Source organism: Myotis nattereri, assembly GCF_964212035.1.
Source record: "Myotis nattereri genome assembly, chromosome: 3".
In the NCBI taxonomy this organism is placed as follows: Eukaryota; Metazoa; Chordata; class Mammalia; order Chiroptera; family Vespertilionidae; genus Myotis; species Myotis nattereri.
The window spans coordinates 172,373,885-172,389,336 of NC_138077.1; the positions used below are offsets into that span (position 1 = coordinate 172,373,885).

Here is a 15,452-nt window from a genome sequence, read left to right on the forward strand (position 1 = left end):
TGTCTTCTTCATTTTTTTCTGATATTTCATATTCTGTTGGAATGTAACAGATTTTTGTTTATTGATTTTGTGTCTTGCAACTTTACTGTATTTGTTTCTATTTCCAACAGATTTTTGGTAGAGTGTTTAGGGTTTTCTATATATATAGAATCATGTCACCTGCAAATATTGCCAGTATTGCTTCATTTCTAATTTAGATGTCTTTTCTTTCTTTTTCCTGACTAATTGCTCTAGCTAGGACTTCTACATTTGTAACTTTCTAAATAAACTTTCTCTTATAATTTGGAAAAAAAAAAAGCAAATGGACAACTGAATAAGTTTCTACCTGTTCTGTCATGCTGTATGTGGTTCAGAGGTCACCTCTGCAGAATCTCACACTGAATTAACTGCTCTGTCATCTCTTTTCTGATTTTAGATATACTTCCATTTTAGAACTTAACATTTAAATATATTTTTCTATTGTTGCTCTCTATTGGGATAATTTTGTTAAACTCTGTATCTCCCATGTCGAGTGCCTGGCATAAAGAAAGTGATCAATGAAGGTGAAATTGAAGTTGTATGTTCTAGTTCATAAATGCAAGCTCACAAGCTAGTCTTAGAAATGTCAATTACTGCCCTAGCAGGTTTGGCCCAGTGGGTAGAGCGTAGGCCTGCTGACTGAAGGGTCCAGGGTTCGATTCCGGTCAAGGGCATGTACCTCGATTGCAGGTTCCTCCCCGGCCTAGGCCCTGGTAGGGGCTCATGCAGGAGGCAATTAACCAATGTGTTTCAAGGAACGGAGGTGCACACGGAACACAATGATGTTTCTCTCTGTCTTTCTCTTTCTCTCCCACTCTAAAATCAATAGAAAAATAGCTTTGGTTGAGTATTTAAAAGTGTAAAAAAAAAATGCCAATTACTCAAACTACTTAATGTTAATGTAATTTAATTCAATTTTGTTTGTTTGTTTTTAATCCTCACCTGAAGTTATTTTTTCCATTGACTTTTAGAGAGAGTGGAAGAGAGAGGGTAAGACAGAGAGAAACGTCCATGTGAGAAAAACACATCAATTGGTTGCCTCCTGCGTACGCCCCAACCAGGGCCTGGCAGGGGAGGAGCCTGCAACTGAGGTACATGCCCTTGACTAGAATGGAACCTGGGACCCTTCAGTCCGCAGGCTGACGCTCTATCCACTGAGCCAAACTGGCTAGGGCTAATTCAAATTTTAAAACTTAAAACTTCTGCCCTAACCAGTTTGGCTCAGTAGATAGAGTATCAGCCTGCCGACTGAAGAGTCCTGGGTTCGATTCCAGTCAAGGGCACATACCTGGGTTAAAACGGGGACAGTGCACAAATATTTGCCCAGTTAACTAATTAACTGCTAGTTAAAGGGAACTTTCCAAGTTTTAACTTTTTTTCTTTGAGTGTCAATAATTTTTAATGGGTTTTTCCTTTATAAATACACCAGAGAATCATGCAATGCTGCCAGCAGTGGGTGCAATCCCGGGCCAAAAATCTGCATACTCCTTTGCAACTGGTCCTGTGATGGCAGAACCTTTCATTTCGCCTTTATTGTTTACTATGACCCCCGCATTATCTTCAAAATAAAGAAACACGCCATCTTTTCTCCGGCATGGCTTTCATTATCGAATTACCCTCACTGATGTACCTTCTTTCTGAGCTCTGGTTTGCCTTTTCTGTCTGTGGCCATCACCATGTCACTTACACCGGCATCAGGAAGTCTGTTGCATCGTCCCTTGGTCTCCTTCACAGAGATAATATACAGATTTTTGGCTCCTGTGTTGACAGCACAGTTGATCACGGCTCCTACCAGAAGACCCAGGAAATTGGCATTTCGCCCCGGAGGACCCACCACGTCCTCATTTTGACATATTGGACTCCAGAAAGGGATGGAAAAAACTCAAGTTTTAACTTTTAACTAGATAACTAAAATAAGTATCATCTAAGTTTCATCCCTAGGAAGGATCTCTGGAATAAGTAACACCTTGAACTAATTCAAGACCTGAACCAAGAGGTCACCAGTTCGATTCCCAGTTAGGGCACGTGCCTGGGCTGCGGGCTCGATGCCCAGTAGGGGGTGTGCAGAAAGCAACCGATCAATGTTTCTATCTATCCCTCTCCCTTCCTCTCTCTCTAAAAATCAATTTAAAACAACAAAACAGACATTAAGACTATCTGAGCGTGCTTTTAAGTTTCTCAGCAGCAGGTGGCGCTCACATTTTAGTGTTGACTGGTCTTTAAGCCTGCTGGTTTTCCCAGATACTGACTTGATGGAAAAGTGTGGTTCCCTGTATTCACCATGTGTGCTGAGGGCAGAGTATGTAATTGTTATAAGGATAAAAAAATAAGTACTGTATTAAAAATACTTTATCCAGCTTCTGTTAGTACTTTAAACACTTCCGTAAATTTCTTTGCCTGAGGGTTTAATCAATAATCTGCTTAACAGAAGGGCAATCTGCTTAAGAGTGGCAATTGAGCAGGCTGTGAAGTCATTTATTGGAGTGCTTGGAAGTCTGGAGTTAGGCACACCTACAGTTATATGAAATGGAGATGCTAATACTACTTCACTCTGTTTTTAAAGCTAATGTTTGTTGACTGCGAACTATGTACCAGGCACTAGGTACAACGGGGTGGAATCCACATTGTGATGTATCTCTCTCACATTAATTTTAGTAATTAGTTCATGTGTGCCAGGAGATGAAAAAGGTTGAAAATCACTGCTCTAAGGTCATGAGTAGCCTCCACGTTTTCTTCCCACACTGAACCTCCTTATAACATTCTCTTCCCTGGCTTCGGATGGGCCCATGACACGTGGGTCTTCAGCAAGGACTCAGAGTGAGTGCAAGGTGCGATGTGAATGCTGCTGTGTTGCAGAAGGAAAGGGAAAGAGGCCAATCCATAGCTCCTTTCCTTTCAGTGCTTCCTTACTAATCATTAAGGCGAAGGAGAAGAAAGAGTGCTGGTAGGACGTGTGTGCCTCATAAAACGAAATAAAGCCACTTTAGTTTTGTGCAGTGTCCCCACTGTTCGGGTAAGAACAAAACACATATTCCTGTATGAGCTATGAAATATGGATTGGGTAATTCCAATGGTTCAACATATGAATTCAGTGTTTCTAAATTTGCATTTAGGACTGCCACTGCACAATATAAAGATGAATGGTCATTCAGGCTAATCATTTAAGTTTTTAAAATTTTCTTTGCTCAGAACAATTGTAAATAGCAAATTAAAAAAGAGATCTTGAAAGAAAGGAAAAAGCATTACATTTTTAGTACCTTTAATAGCACATGATTCCTGCTCTTTGAACAAGGGACTTTACATTTTTATTTTGCACAATGTTCTGCTTATGTTCACAGCCTGACTTGGAGTGCTAAAATGGACTGTACTTTCTATCACTCAGTTCATTTCTGACTCTGAGCCCCAATTCTGCCTGATGCAAAAACCTGATTGCTCCTATTCAAGGAAATTCAGTCCAATTCAGTAATTTCTTTGTCACCTTAGGTTCAAAACTCAGTTAATTCTGGGTTCTTCCCATCCCAGAGTGGCATCCTTTGTCCCCCAAGGAGGTTTCTGTCTTGTCATCCTTGGCCAGCATCTTTGCTGATGTCAGTCTTGTATCTCTTCTTTCTTTAGTGGCCTCTCTGTCCACTGTGTTTGATGAGATGAGAACTAATTGAGGCTCTTTTCTAAGTTCTTGACTTATTTCACTCATTTAATCTACACAATAATCCTATGAGATAGGAACTATAATTATATCCCTGTTAGAAGTGAGAAAACCAAGGCACAGAGAGGTTAGGCAAATTGCCCATGGTCACACAGCTAGGAAATATCAGACATACTGGCTCCAAAACCTTCTGTCTTAACTATACACTAGGCAACCTCTCTCAACCTGGTGTTCCCCAAAGGCCCTACTTGGTCATAATGTTGTTGGTTTTTTTGGTTTGTTTTCTTAATATAGTATTAAATTTGATTTAAAATTATTGTAATTTACTTTTTTAATTTATAAGAGACATTGAGATATAATTTTATTTTATTTATTTATTGTTTAAGAGTTTTATTTTATGTTAATCCTAACTCAAGAATATGTTTTTATTGATTTTTAGAGAGAGAGAGAGAGAGAGAAAGAGATGTGAGAGAGAAACATTGATTGGTTGCCTCCCATATGTACTCCAGTGAGGAATCAAACCCACAACCTGGGTATGCGCCCTGACCAGGAATTGAACCCATAACCTTTCTTGCAAGGGGTGATGCTCCAACCAACTGAGCCACACTGGCGAGGGTGAGTTTTAGCTTATTTTAGCCAAACTGATCACAATTGCCAGGAAATAAGATCTCAAATGCTTGTATAATTTTATTTTTGTATTTGGTTATCCAAATTACACTATTCTCATAAAATGAGTTAAGTAGCTTTTCTTTTTTTCTTGTCTCTGAAAAAATTATAAGAGCTTATTTATAGCAGCTTTATTCATAATTGCCAAAATTCAAAACAATCAGATGTCCTTCAGTAGGTAAATGGATAAAGTGTGGTACATCCAGAGAAGGGAATATTATTCATCATGAAAAGAAATAAGCTATCAAAACATGAAAAGACATGCAGAAAACTTAAATGCACATTACTAAGTGAAAGAAGCCAATACGGAAAGGCTACATATGGTATGATTTCAATTGTATGACATTTTGGAGAAGGTAAAGCTATGGAGACAGTAAAAAGATCAGTGGTTATCAGAGGTTAGCAGGGAGGGAAAGATGAATCAGCAGAGTACAGAGGATGCTTAGGGTACTACAGTGGGGGATACACATCATTATACATTTTTCCAAACCCATGGAATATACAAGACCAGGAATGAACACTAATGGACACTGTGGACTCTGGGTGATAATGCTGTGTCAATGTAGGTTCATTGATTGGAACAAATGTACCACTTTGGTGGGGGATGTTAATAATGGGGGAGATCATGTGTGTGTGGGGGGGGGGGGCGGGGTAGGAGATATGTGGGAAAACCGTGTATTTTCCATTCAACTTTCCTGTGAACCTAAAATTGGTCTAATATATATATGTGTGTACATATATATACACACACACATATATGATACTATTTTATTTTATTTTATTTTTTTAAATTAAATCTTTATTGTTCAGATTATTACAATTGTTCCTCTTTTTTCCCCCATAACTCCCCTCCTCTCAGTTCCCACCCCACTCTCCGCCCTCACACCCCACCCACTGTCCTCATCCATAGGTGCACGATTTTTGTCCAGTCTCTTCCCGCATCTCCCACACCCCTTTTCCCCCAAGAATAGTTGGTCCATTCCTTTTCTATGTCCCTGTTTCTATTATAATCACCAGTTCATTCTGTTCATCAGATTATTTATTCACTTGATTCTTAGATTCACTTGTTGATAGATGCATATTTGTTGTTCATAATTTGTATCTTGACCTTTTTCTTCTTCTTCCTCTTCTTAAAGGATACCTTTCAGCATTTCATATAATACTAGTTTGGTGGTGATGAACTCCTTTAGCTTTTCCTTATCTGTGAAGCTCTTTATCTGACCTTCAATTCTGAATGATAGCTTTGCTGGATAAAGTAATCTTGGTTGTAGGTTCTCGGTATTCATCACTTTGAATATTTCTTGCCATTCCCTTCTGGCTTGCAAAGTTTCTGTTGAGAAATCAGCTGACAGTCGTATGGGTACCCCCTTGTAGGTAACTGAGTTTCTTTCTCTTGCTGCCTTTAAGATTCTCTTTGTCTTTTGCTCTTGGCATTTTAATTATGATGTGTCTTGGTGTGGTCCTCTTTGGATTCCTTTTGTTTGGGGTTCTCTGTGCTTCCTGGACTTGTAAGTCTATTTCTTTCACCAGGTGGGGGAAGTTTTCTGTCATTATTTCTTCAAATAGGTTTTCAATATCTTGCTCTCTCTCATCTTCTGGCACCCTTATAATTCTGATGTTGGTACGCTTGAAGCTGTCCCAGACGCTCCTTACACTATCTTTGTATTTTTGGATTCTTTTTTCATTTTGCTTTTCTGGTTGGGTGTTTTTTGCTTCCTCGAATTTCAAATCATTGACTTGATTCTTGCGCTCCTCTGGTCTGCTGTTGGGAGTCTGTATAATATTCTTTATTTCAGTCAGTGTATGCTTAATTTCTAGTTGGTTCTTTATCACAACATCGAGGGTCTCATTAGATTTCTTGAGGATCTCACTATATTTATTGGCAGTCTCATCAGTCTTTTCGAGGACCTTACTAAGTTTATCAGCGGCTTCTAGACAGTTCTTGAGAGACCTTAAAAGTGTGGTTTTGAATTCTATATCCTCCATTTCTGTCAGTTGTGTCCTGTTTCTTTGTCTCCGCATTTTTTATGCTTTTTTGGTGCACCCCCTTGTGGTCTTTGTGTGCCCTCTTGTTGTAGTTAAACCTTGATTGTTGTAGGTAATACTGGGGGGGATTTGACTTCCAGGCCAACTGGCTGTGAGAATCAGCTGTGTCTGCAGTGGGAGAACTTCTGTCCTCTAGGGAGGTGCTAATCTAGCCTTTGCCTAAGGCTATCCCGAAAATGCCTCTGTGCAGGGCTTGGGTGGGGCGGGTCTCAGGGGATCAACAGGGCGGGCGGAGCGAGCAGTTATGGCTGCTCTCAGTCCCGTCCCCAGGGGCTCTGCCTCTCAGAGTCCCAGCAACAGCTGCAAACCTCAGAGAGAAAGTTGCCCTCGAGTTCCGACCGATGCCAGACAATCCTGCTTCTCCCGTTTGAGTCTGTGTCCCCAGAGACTCACCCGGATCTGGAGCTTAGAGCCTGAGACTCCTTCTGGATTGAAACAGACAACCGTGCCCTCAGCCGCCAGCCCGCTCCGCACTCACCTCCGCACCTTTGTATTTTCTGCACTGCGCCTCCTCTGAGTCTCGGTATGCTTTCCTCTTTCCTTCTAGTTGTAGAATTTCCCCTCAGCCAGCCTTCCTGTGGCTCTGGGTGATGTCCGTTCCGTCTTTTAGTTGTATTTTTGAAGTGGTTGTGTGAGGCAGCAATCTCTGGTGTTTACCTATGCCGCCATCTTCTATGATACTATTTTAATAAGTACATTTAAGTTCAAATTTTTTTTGGGGGGGGGGAGAAATTGTTTCTTTTATTTTTAGGTACTGCCCTTCTTTCTTAATACTTACTTTAGCTCCAAATTCTATTTTATTTAATGTAATTCTGTTACACTGACTTATTTTTCTTATATTTACACTAGAAGCCCGGTGCATGTATTTGTGCATCAGTGGGGTCCCTCAGCCTGGCCTGTGCCCTCTTGCAATCCGGGACCCCTGTGGGATGTCAGACTGCCAGTTTTTTTTTTTTAAATATATTTTATTGATTTTTTACAGAGAGGAAGGGAGAGAGATAGTTAGAAACATCGATGAGAGAGAAACATCGATCAGCTGCCTCCTGCACATCTCCCACTGGGGATATGCCTGCAACCAAGGTACATGCCCTTGACCGGAATCGAACCTGGGACCTTTCAGTCCGCAGACCGACGCTCTATCCACTGAGCCAAACCGGTTTTGGCAGACTGCCAGTTTTAGCCCAATCCCCACAGGCCAGGCCAAGGGACCCTACCAGTACTGGAATCCACGCACTGGGCCTCTAGTATGCATATAAGATCTTTGGTTAATCTCTTCCTGCCCTCCCCGCTCCCTGCTCCCCTTTTCCAGCTGAGATTCCTCAGTCTGTTCCATGTTTCCATGCCTGTGCATTGAGCGTCTGCCCCCTGGTGGTCAGTGCGCATCATAGCTACCAGTACAATGGTTGCTTAGGCTTTTATATATATACTAGAGACCTGGTGCATGAAATTCATGCACTCAGGGGAGGGGGAGGGCCCCTCAGCCTCGCCTGTGCCCTCTCGCACAGGAGCCCTTAGGGGTTGTCCGACTGAAGCCGTCAGTTGGACATCCTTAGCACTGCCAAGGAGGTGGAAGAGGCTCCCGCCACCACCACTGCACTCGCTAGCCATGAGCCCAGCTTCTGGCTGACTGGATCTCCCCCTGGGAGCACAATGACCACCAGGGGGCAGCTCATGCATTGAGCATCTGCCCCCTGTGGTCAGTGCATAACTGGTCATTCTGCCATTAGGTCAATTAGCATATTAGCTTTTTATTATATAGGGTATATACTAGTGGCCCAATGCACAAAATTCATGCACTTGGGAGGGGTCCTCCAGCCTGGCCTGTGCCCTATCACAGAGCAGGAGCCCTGTGATCCATTGCTCCAAAGAAGTAGGCCCCGGCCACCCATCCGGGGCTTGATAGATTGCCCCAAAAAGGTGGGCCGGAGCCAGGGGTCCCACCTCTGTGCCACATGGAGCCACGGGACCCCCAGGCCTCGCTATGTGGAGGCCTCCGCTGGGCCCCACGCCTCCTGGTGATGGATTGTGATGGCGTGACGCAAGTCCCCAATGCTGCAAGTTCCCGCCCATCTGTGCCTGCTGCACACGCAGCCTGCTGATCGGTCATTATGCGTGAGGGCATCCCAACCATTTGCATATTACCCTTTAATTAGTATAGATAGATTAACTAGAATTAGGTTCAACTGCAAAGAACTGAGAACCAAAATAACAATAACCTAAGTGAGAGAGGAGATTTTTCCCCTCCTACATGGAAGTCCCAAGGTGTGGACAGAGCTGATTCTGTCCTGAAGCTAATCCACATCTCCCTGGGTGATGCCCAGACCTGCCCCCCCCCCCCCTCAGGCATGCAACCTACACAAGAACTCTGCTCGCCCCTGGAGTGTGCCACCTTGGACACGATCTTCCTCCTCACCGGCTCTGGCCCCAGAGCCTTCTCTGCACCTGGTGGTCCCCCTCACCTTAGATTAAACACACATTCCTTCCCAAACACGTAGACTCACTGTTTTTAGCTATAAAGCAGAGTCTGGGGGAGGAAGGTAGAACAGTTCCGTGTCCTCATGCCACTGCCCAAGATGCGCCTCCCATGTAAGTTCCTTTAATAAACTCTATGGATTACCAGAATGGAGTGGACAGTCTTTTTCTTTTTTCTTTTTTTGTTCACTGCCCTCCTTTGGGAGTAGATTTTTCAATCTTGGGGCTTTTCCCTGTGGGTATGAATAATTGATGAACCAACGAAGAGATGGAAGAAATGGGCTTTAGTAAAGAGGCATCCTCGGAGTAATTCCCGAGTTGGCTATCTACTTCCATGTGGGGAGAGATGGCCGATATGCTAGATGCCCATGCCTGCCACATGAGCACAGGGACTCCCTGGAAACTCAGGCAGGCCTCGTGCACCTGTTTGAGGAGCTACACTGACTCAAGGCAGGAATATTTATGGTCACAGCTATATTAGGCTGGTCCCTCTTATGGGTGGTTTGGCTTGGTTGGTCACTGATGCCCAGCTAGAGGTAGAAGCCAGGGTTTAGTAAATTAGAGGAAAAATGGAAACTAGGAAAAGATATTAGAATGTCTGCGACTCTGTTAGCATTGGGACTGGCCAATACAGGTTGAGGGTGGGGTGGGGTGGACAAAGGTCCTTTAAACAGGTCCCACTTATTTTATAAAAGCCATGAGGTCTCTGTTTGCATGTTCTTGTGGGTCTCTATGTGTTGTATCTATGCAGCATTTTCGACCAATAGATGGTAATGCTAAGTTGTAAAAGAGCTATGTTTAATTGACTTAAAAAGTAAACCAGTGCACAGGGATTGGATATTCTAAAATTCTCAAAAATATAGGAACTAACCCAGTGCTTTTCAGGATCATGTGATCTGATAAAATATTTAACACCCAAGCTACTTTAAGTTTGTTGGCATAATTAAAGCAAACATGCCTTTAGTCTCATGAAGTTCTTGTGGGTAACCTACTAAGATTAAAATAGATTCAATTAAATAAGTGGATTTAAATATTAAAAGTCAGCTGATACAAAACTAGAGTTTGGTTTTCTTTCCTTCTATTAAAAGGACAGTTTTCTTGGACTATGGGTCTTCTCCTGATAAGATATTATGTGGGTCTTTGATTGCTTAAGAATACTGAATCTTCTCAATAGTAAAAGCTAGCCTTCTGTATTTGGAATGCCCTAGCTGACTTTCATAAAAAGGCAGTAGCATGAAGACCTGGGAGAGGTGGATAGGAGCTGGGAGGAAGGGTGTAAAGTTGGAGGGGAATGGGAGACATCTGTAATACTATCAACAATAAAAATAGCTGGTTTGGCTCAGTGGATAGAGTGTCAGTCTGAGGACTGAGAGGATCGCAGATTCAATTCTGGTCAAGGGCACATGCCAGGGGTTGAGGCTCGATCCCCAGTGTGGGGTGTGCAGGAGGCAACCAATCAATGATTCTCTCTCATTATTGATGTTTCTATCTTTCTCTCCCTCTCCCTTCCTCTCTGAAATCAATAAAAATATATTAAAAATATTTTTAAAAGTCAGCAGCAACACAATTTATGAAGACTGTGGTATACATATGGATGAAGTCCATTCTGCTTCTGCAAAAATGACTCCTTAATGCCAGTCTTTTATCATCCTGATATCCTTGTAACATGACAGCAGTCTGCTCCTGAATCAGGAAAATGTAAATGGGTAGACAATGGCTGTAAATTACATAAATAGTTGAGGTTATGGGAAACCCAACCGAGTCACTTGATTCTTCCAGGCTCCTGGGCAAACCCCATTTTTCAGTTTTTTGCATTCCTTCATCCACCATCAGGCAATTAAGCTGGACTTCATGCCACTGCCACTTAGTATGGGTTGTCAATACGTTCTTCTTGTTGTGTGTACGTTTTCCAGATGGATTGAAGCCTTCCCCTGATGCAAGGCTGATGTCCTCACAGTGGCAAAGAAACTGTTAGAAAACATGTTTCCCACTTGGAATATACCTTCCAAGTGCTCCCTCAAGGATGTTTACATAGACTGTCTGCCATGGGATAGTTGCTAGAGATTTGTCTTTGTATACACCCTCTCCCATGTCCAATGGTTTCATTGTATTGATGATGAGATGCTAACCTATGAAGAACTGCAATGATTACAGCAATACTTAGACATCCTGTTTGCCCATCTCCCAGCCAGAGGATGGGCCATCAATCCGTAAAAGATACAAGGCCTGAGCATAGCTGTGAAGCTCCTAGGGGTCACCTGGTCAGGTAAATGCATCTCATTCAGGGCACTGTCATTGGCAAGATACACCATTTTCCCACACCTAAAATATTTTTTTAGGCTTTTTAGGATACTAGCAGGCTATCATTGCCCTCGGGCAGCAATATAATGGCTCAATGTTTCTACACATTATATTGACTGATAAAGAAAGGCACTCATTGATGTTGGGAAGGGGATCAGGAAGCTGGATTTGAGAAAGCAAAGATTCTAATAGCCCAGGCTCAGGCCGTGGGTTCCCCCCTTGCTGGGGTACTCATATCTTTGGTCGTGACTGTAAGCCCCAGGGGAACTAATTGGGCCTACGGCAAACTCAAAAAGGGTAAGCCATCCCCTTGTGTGCTGGTCCCAATTATGGAAGGTACAGAGACCTGCTATTCTCCCCTTGAACAATAGGCCTTGGGGGTGTATAAAGCACTGCAACCTGCAGTTCAGAGTCCAAGAACCCATCACTGCCACACTACGGGTGATAGTGCAGATAGGCCTCCCACTAAAGGTTGGATAGAAGGGTTGTTTGCAAGGCCTGCTTGAGCTGCTGCCCACGCCCCCACCTTGCAGAAAGGGCATGCATATTTGCAGCAGTGCCCTTTCCACAAGCCCTTTAGGCAATGGGTTACATGTCGTTTGGATGCCAGTGTATTACAGGAGCCCCCACTGTAGAGTCCCCACAAGAGATGCCCTCATCAGTGAAAGTAGGCATGGCATATAGATGGGCCTAGCCAAGGTAATCCTTGTGTGTGGACTGCGGTAGCCATCCAACCCCTGACAGACACAATAGTGATGGGAGTACAACAGTAGCCAGTGGCCAGAACTAAGGGCCACATGGCTGGTATGTACACATGAACCATGGCCTATGGTCCTCTGTACAAACAGTTGGGCTATATTAGGGTCTCAGTGCTGGCTGGCACAATGGGCACCGGATAGCTGACAAGGACTAAGGAAGCTGTTGTGGGGGCCACAATATGGCAGAAAATGGGAAATGTTCCAGGAGCCAACTGCTAGGCCAGGGGTGGGCAAACTTTTTGACTCGAGGGCCACAATGGGTTCGTAAACTGGACCAGAGGGCCGGAACAAAAGCATGGATGGAGTGTTTGTGTGAACTAATACATGTTAACACTGCTGCTGGTGAAGGAGCGGAGGGGAGAGCAAGAGAACCCTCTGCTCTTTCGGCTCCGCAGGGCGGATAGAACAGCCGAACGGGCTGGATCCGGCCCGCGGGCCATAGTTTGCCCATGGCTGTGCTAGTCTGACAGTCTGTCACATCTCTGCTCACTTGTCTGACCCACCTCCCAGAAAGGAGGTTGATGTGCTAGAAAAGATCAGGACACCGGCTCCTTCACAAACACCCAAACCAGCAGACTGGGTGCCAAGGAGAGTGGGCACCGCAGTGCGTGGCTGGGATGGCAAATAATAAAGGGGGCCAGACTGCCCCTCTCTTGTGCTGATATAGTGGTGGCAGTAGCCAATTGCCTGGAGTGTTCTCCCTGGTGCCCCCGCTGCACCCCACACATACCAGGACATATACACAAAGCATCCATCCCTGTACAAGACTGGCAGGTAGATTACATTGGGTCTCTGCCAAGGACAGAAATATGCCTTCTTAACATGTGTGGATACTGCAACCGGACCGCTGCAAGCCTTTCCTTGCAAAAGAACCAACCCAACAGCCACAATGAAGGGATTAGGACAAGTTAGTGTTGTGTATGGTGCATTGGCAGTGGCCGAGGTACACATTTTATTGGACATGATGTCCAAGATTGGGCCCAGGAGAGGGATATAAAATGGAGATTTCACTGAGCCTGTAACTCAGAGGCTGCTGGCTTGATTGGAAGAAAAAATGATATTTTAAGGGCACAGCTGTTTGCCCTTTTACAATTCTCTACTTCGCACAGGTGGAAAAGGTCATCGCCGAGGCGATCAGGAAAATAAATTCGGCCAATGCCAGCACGGGGTTGGCTCCCTGGGTACTGTTACAAAGAGAGTTCGTTGAAAAGCTATGGCCTAATCACTAATGCCCTGGTGCCAGAGCTGATAAGGGGGGCTCTGCAGTTCAGAGCTCCTCGAGATGTCGAACCAGGAGACGGGACCCTTGAATGGGGATTGGATTAGGGCCCCTCCCCTGCCCGCCACCAGGCTGAATAGGATATTCATTGCCTGAGAGTGAGGAGTGTCCTGGCCAGCTAACGTGGTGCCTGTCGATCCTTCAGGAGTCTGGGCCCAAACACTCTGTGTATCAGTACAATGGACAGACACCAATACCAAAGGGCACTAAGGTAGGTCAGTTAGCATGGCCTTTTGCTACCCCACTCTCTTTATAAATAATCCCGGCACCCTTGCCCCTCACGCAGCATGCCTGGGATGCACCACCTGCCCAGAATCTGCAAGCTGCATACAGTACATTTTAACGAACAAGGGATGCTGTTTTCATTTTGTATCCACTAAACATCCGTATTTTCATCCATAGCTTCTTGGTCCTGATGCTGCTCGTCCCTGCCTGTGGAGAAGTGAATGTTTTCCTACCTTGGGCTCAAAGTGATGCCAATGGCATGTCCGGCCTGTCCTGGTGAGTATCACCTGCACAACCTGATTGGTTGGAATTACAGGTATTTACAAGGCTTCCTCAAGGCCAAAGCACCATATTTACCACTGGGTTTACTAATGATGAGGCATATAATTGGCCTGTAACTGCCTCTTTTAACAGAACGGGACATGGCAAACCTTTCTCTGTCAATGCCACACAGAAATAGGTGATCGTCCTAGCAACCCCTCAGTTACAAAAAACAAAACTCAGGCTTCCCACCATCAAATCCCAGAACAACCGCTACAAGGAAGGCTTTTGCAAATCTGGGATGGTTTCATCTGGCTCACACCCACAGCAGGGCATCTGAGCCAAGTTGCCCCATTATTCTGGGAATAAGCCAACCACACACTGTGCTAATAGTACCAGAGAAACGGGCGGGCTTCCTCGACAGCAATCTGCAAATGTCACTGTACTCCAAACCACTGACTGGTGCTACTGACTGGCTCAGCATCCTGGCATTGCCTGGTTGGCATGGACTGGGACAGAATGGCTAGGTAGCTCCAACCTATGGTCATGGCTGTCCCTGGACTGGCTTGGGTGGTGCACTCTAGGTTTTCCTTGGGTACAGAGATGTGGACTAAAACAGTTACTAAACCTGTAACTTACACCCATTTAGCCAGTAGGTGGACAAGGAGTGTTTTCTATTGGGATGACCACCACACAGCTATTTCTGTGCCTTCCCTGGATGTTGGGGATACCTTTCGGCCCACAGAAGCGGTAACTAGTCACACACAACGTGCTGTGAACGACAGATTCCAGATTCCAGAGCATTGCACTGGTTCATACAGAAATGGTTTACACAAGGAAAGATGTGCTTCAAAATTACTAGGGGCCCAGTGCATGAATTTGTGCACCTTGAAAGGAACTGTGGGCTGCGAGGCTGCAGTGGGCACAGGGGCAGGTCTCAGCCCATCCTCCGTGTCCCCGCCCGGCCCCTCCCACCGTGGATCCCACTCCTCTGTCTGCAGTCAGCCCTGTTCCTGCCACTGCCACTCCCACACGCTGATGGCACTAGCCCCGCTCACACCTGCTAATGGTGCAGAGCGATTGGGGCCAGTGTCGTCAGTGCTAGTGGCAACTGCTGCCCCAACCGCCCCTTAGGAGCAGGGGGAGATGGAGAAGCCCTCAGGGGTGATCAGGGCCAGCAGCCGCCACTTGCACCCGCTGATGGCGCCGAGAAATCAGGGCCAATGCCGGCACCAGCAGCGGGTGCAAGTGGGGCCAATGCCAGCAGTGGGTGTGAGAGGCAGCGCCGGTAGCAGGTGTGAGAGGCGGCTGCCGGCCCCAATCACCCCTCAGGAGCAGGGGGAGGCCGAGAAGCCCTGAGAGGAGATCAGGGCAGCAGGTGAATGGTGGTTCCAGCACCAGCAGCAGGTGCGAGCGGGGCCGGCACTGGCGCAGGAGCAAAGAATTTTCAGTAACCACTAGAGGCTTGCCCTGATGACAGCGACCAGCACCCCCCCTTGGTCTGGCGCCCCCACTCACCTGCTCAACCATCCTGCTGCAGCGGATGCCCGCCATGCTCCGTGCTCTACTGCCTGCTGCCAATGCCTGCCATGTTCCACGCACACCCTCTGGTGGTTAGCACACGTCATAGCAACCAGTTGTTCGGTTGTTCCACCCTTTGGTCTAGTTGCATGTTAGGGTTTTATATTTATAGATGACACTGGGTGTTTTAACACCTGCTCAAGGTGGGACTTATGTCATCATTAAAACTCAATGTTGCATATACATTCCTGATAACTCA

The 15,452-nt window shown here is 45.3% G+C and overlaps 1 pseudogene across 1 annotated transcript; it reads right to left on the reverse strand.

The window, feature by feature from the left end:
• Positions 1 to 1,451: 1,451 nt before the first annotated feature.
• Positions 1,452 to 15,226, reverse strand: LOC308515535 (large ribosomal subunit protein uL14-like; annotated as a pseudogene). Its single transcript has 3 exons — positions 15,191 to 15,226; positions 14,211 to 14,262; positions 1,452 to 1,858 (listed from the first exon to the last, which is right to left on the reverse strand). The product of its transcript is annotated as a large ribosomal subunit protein uL14-like (transcript).
• Between the last annotated feature and the right edge of the window lie 226 nt (positions 15,227 to 15,452).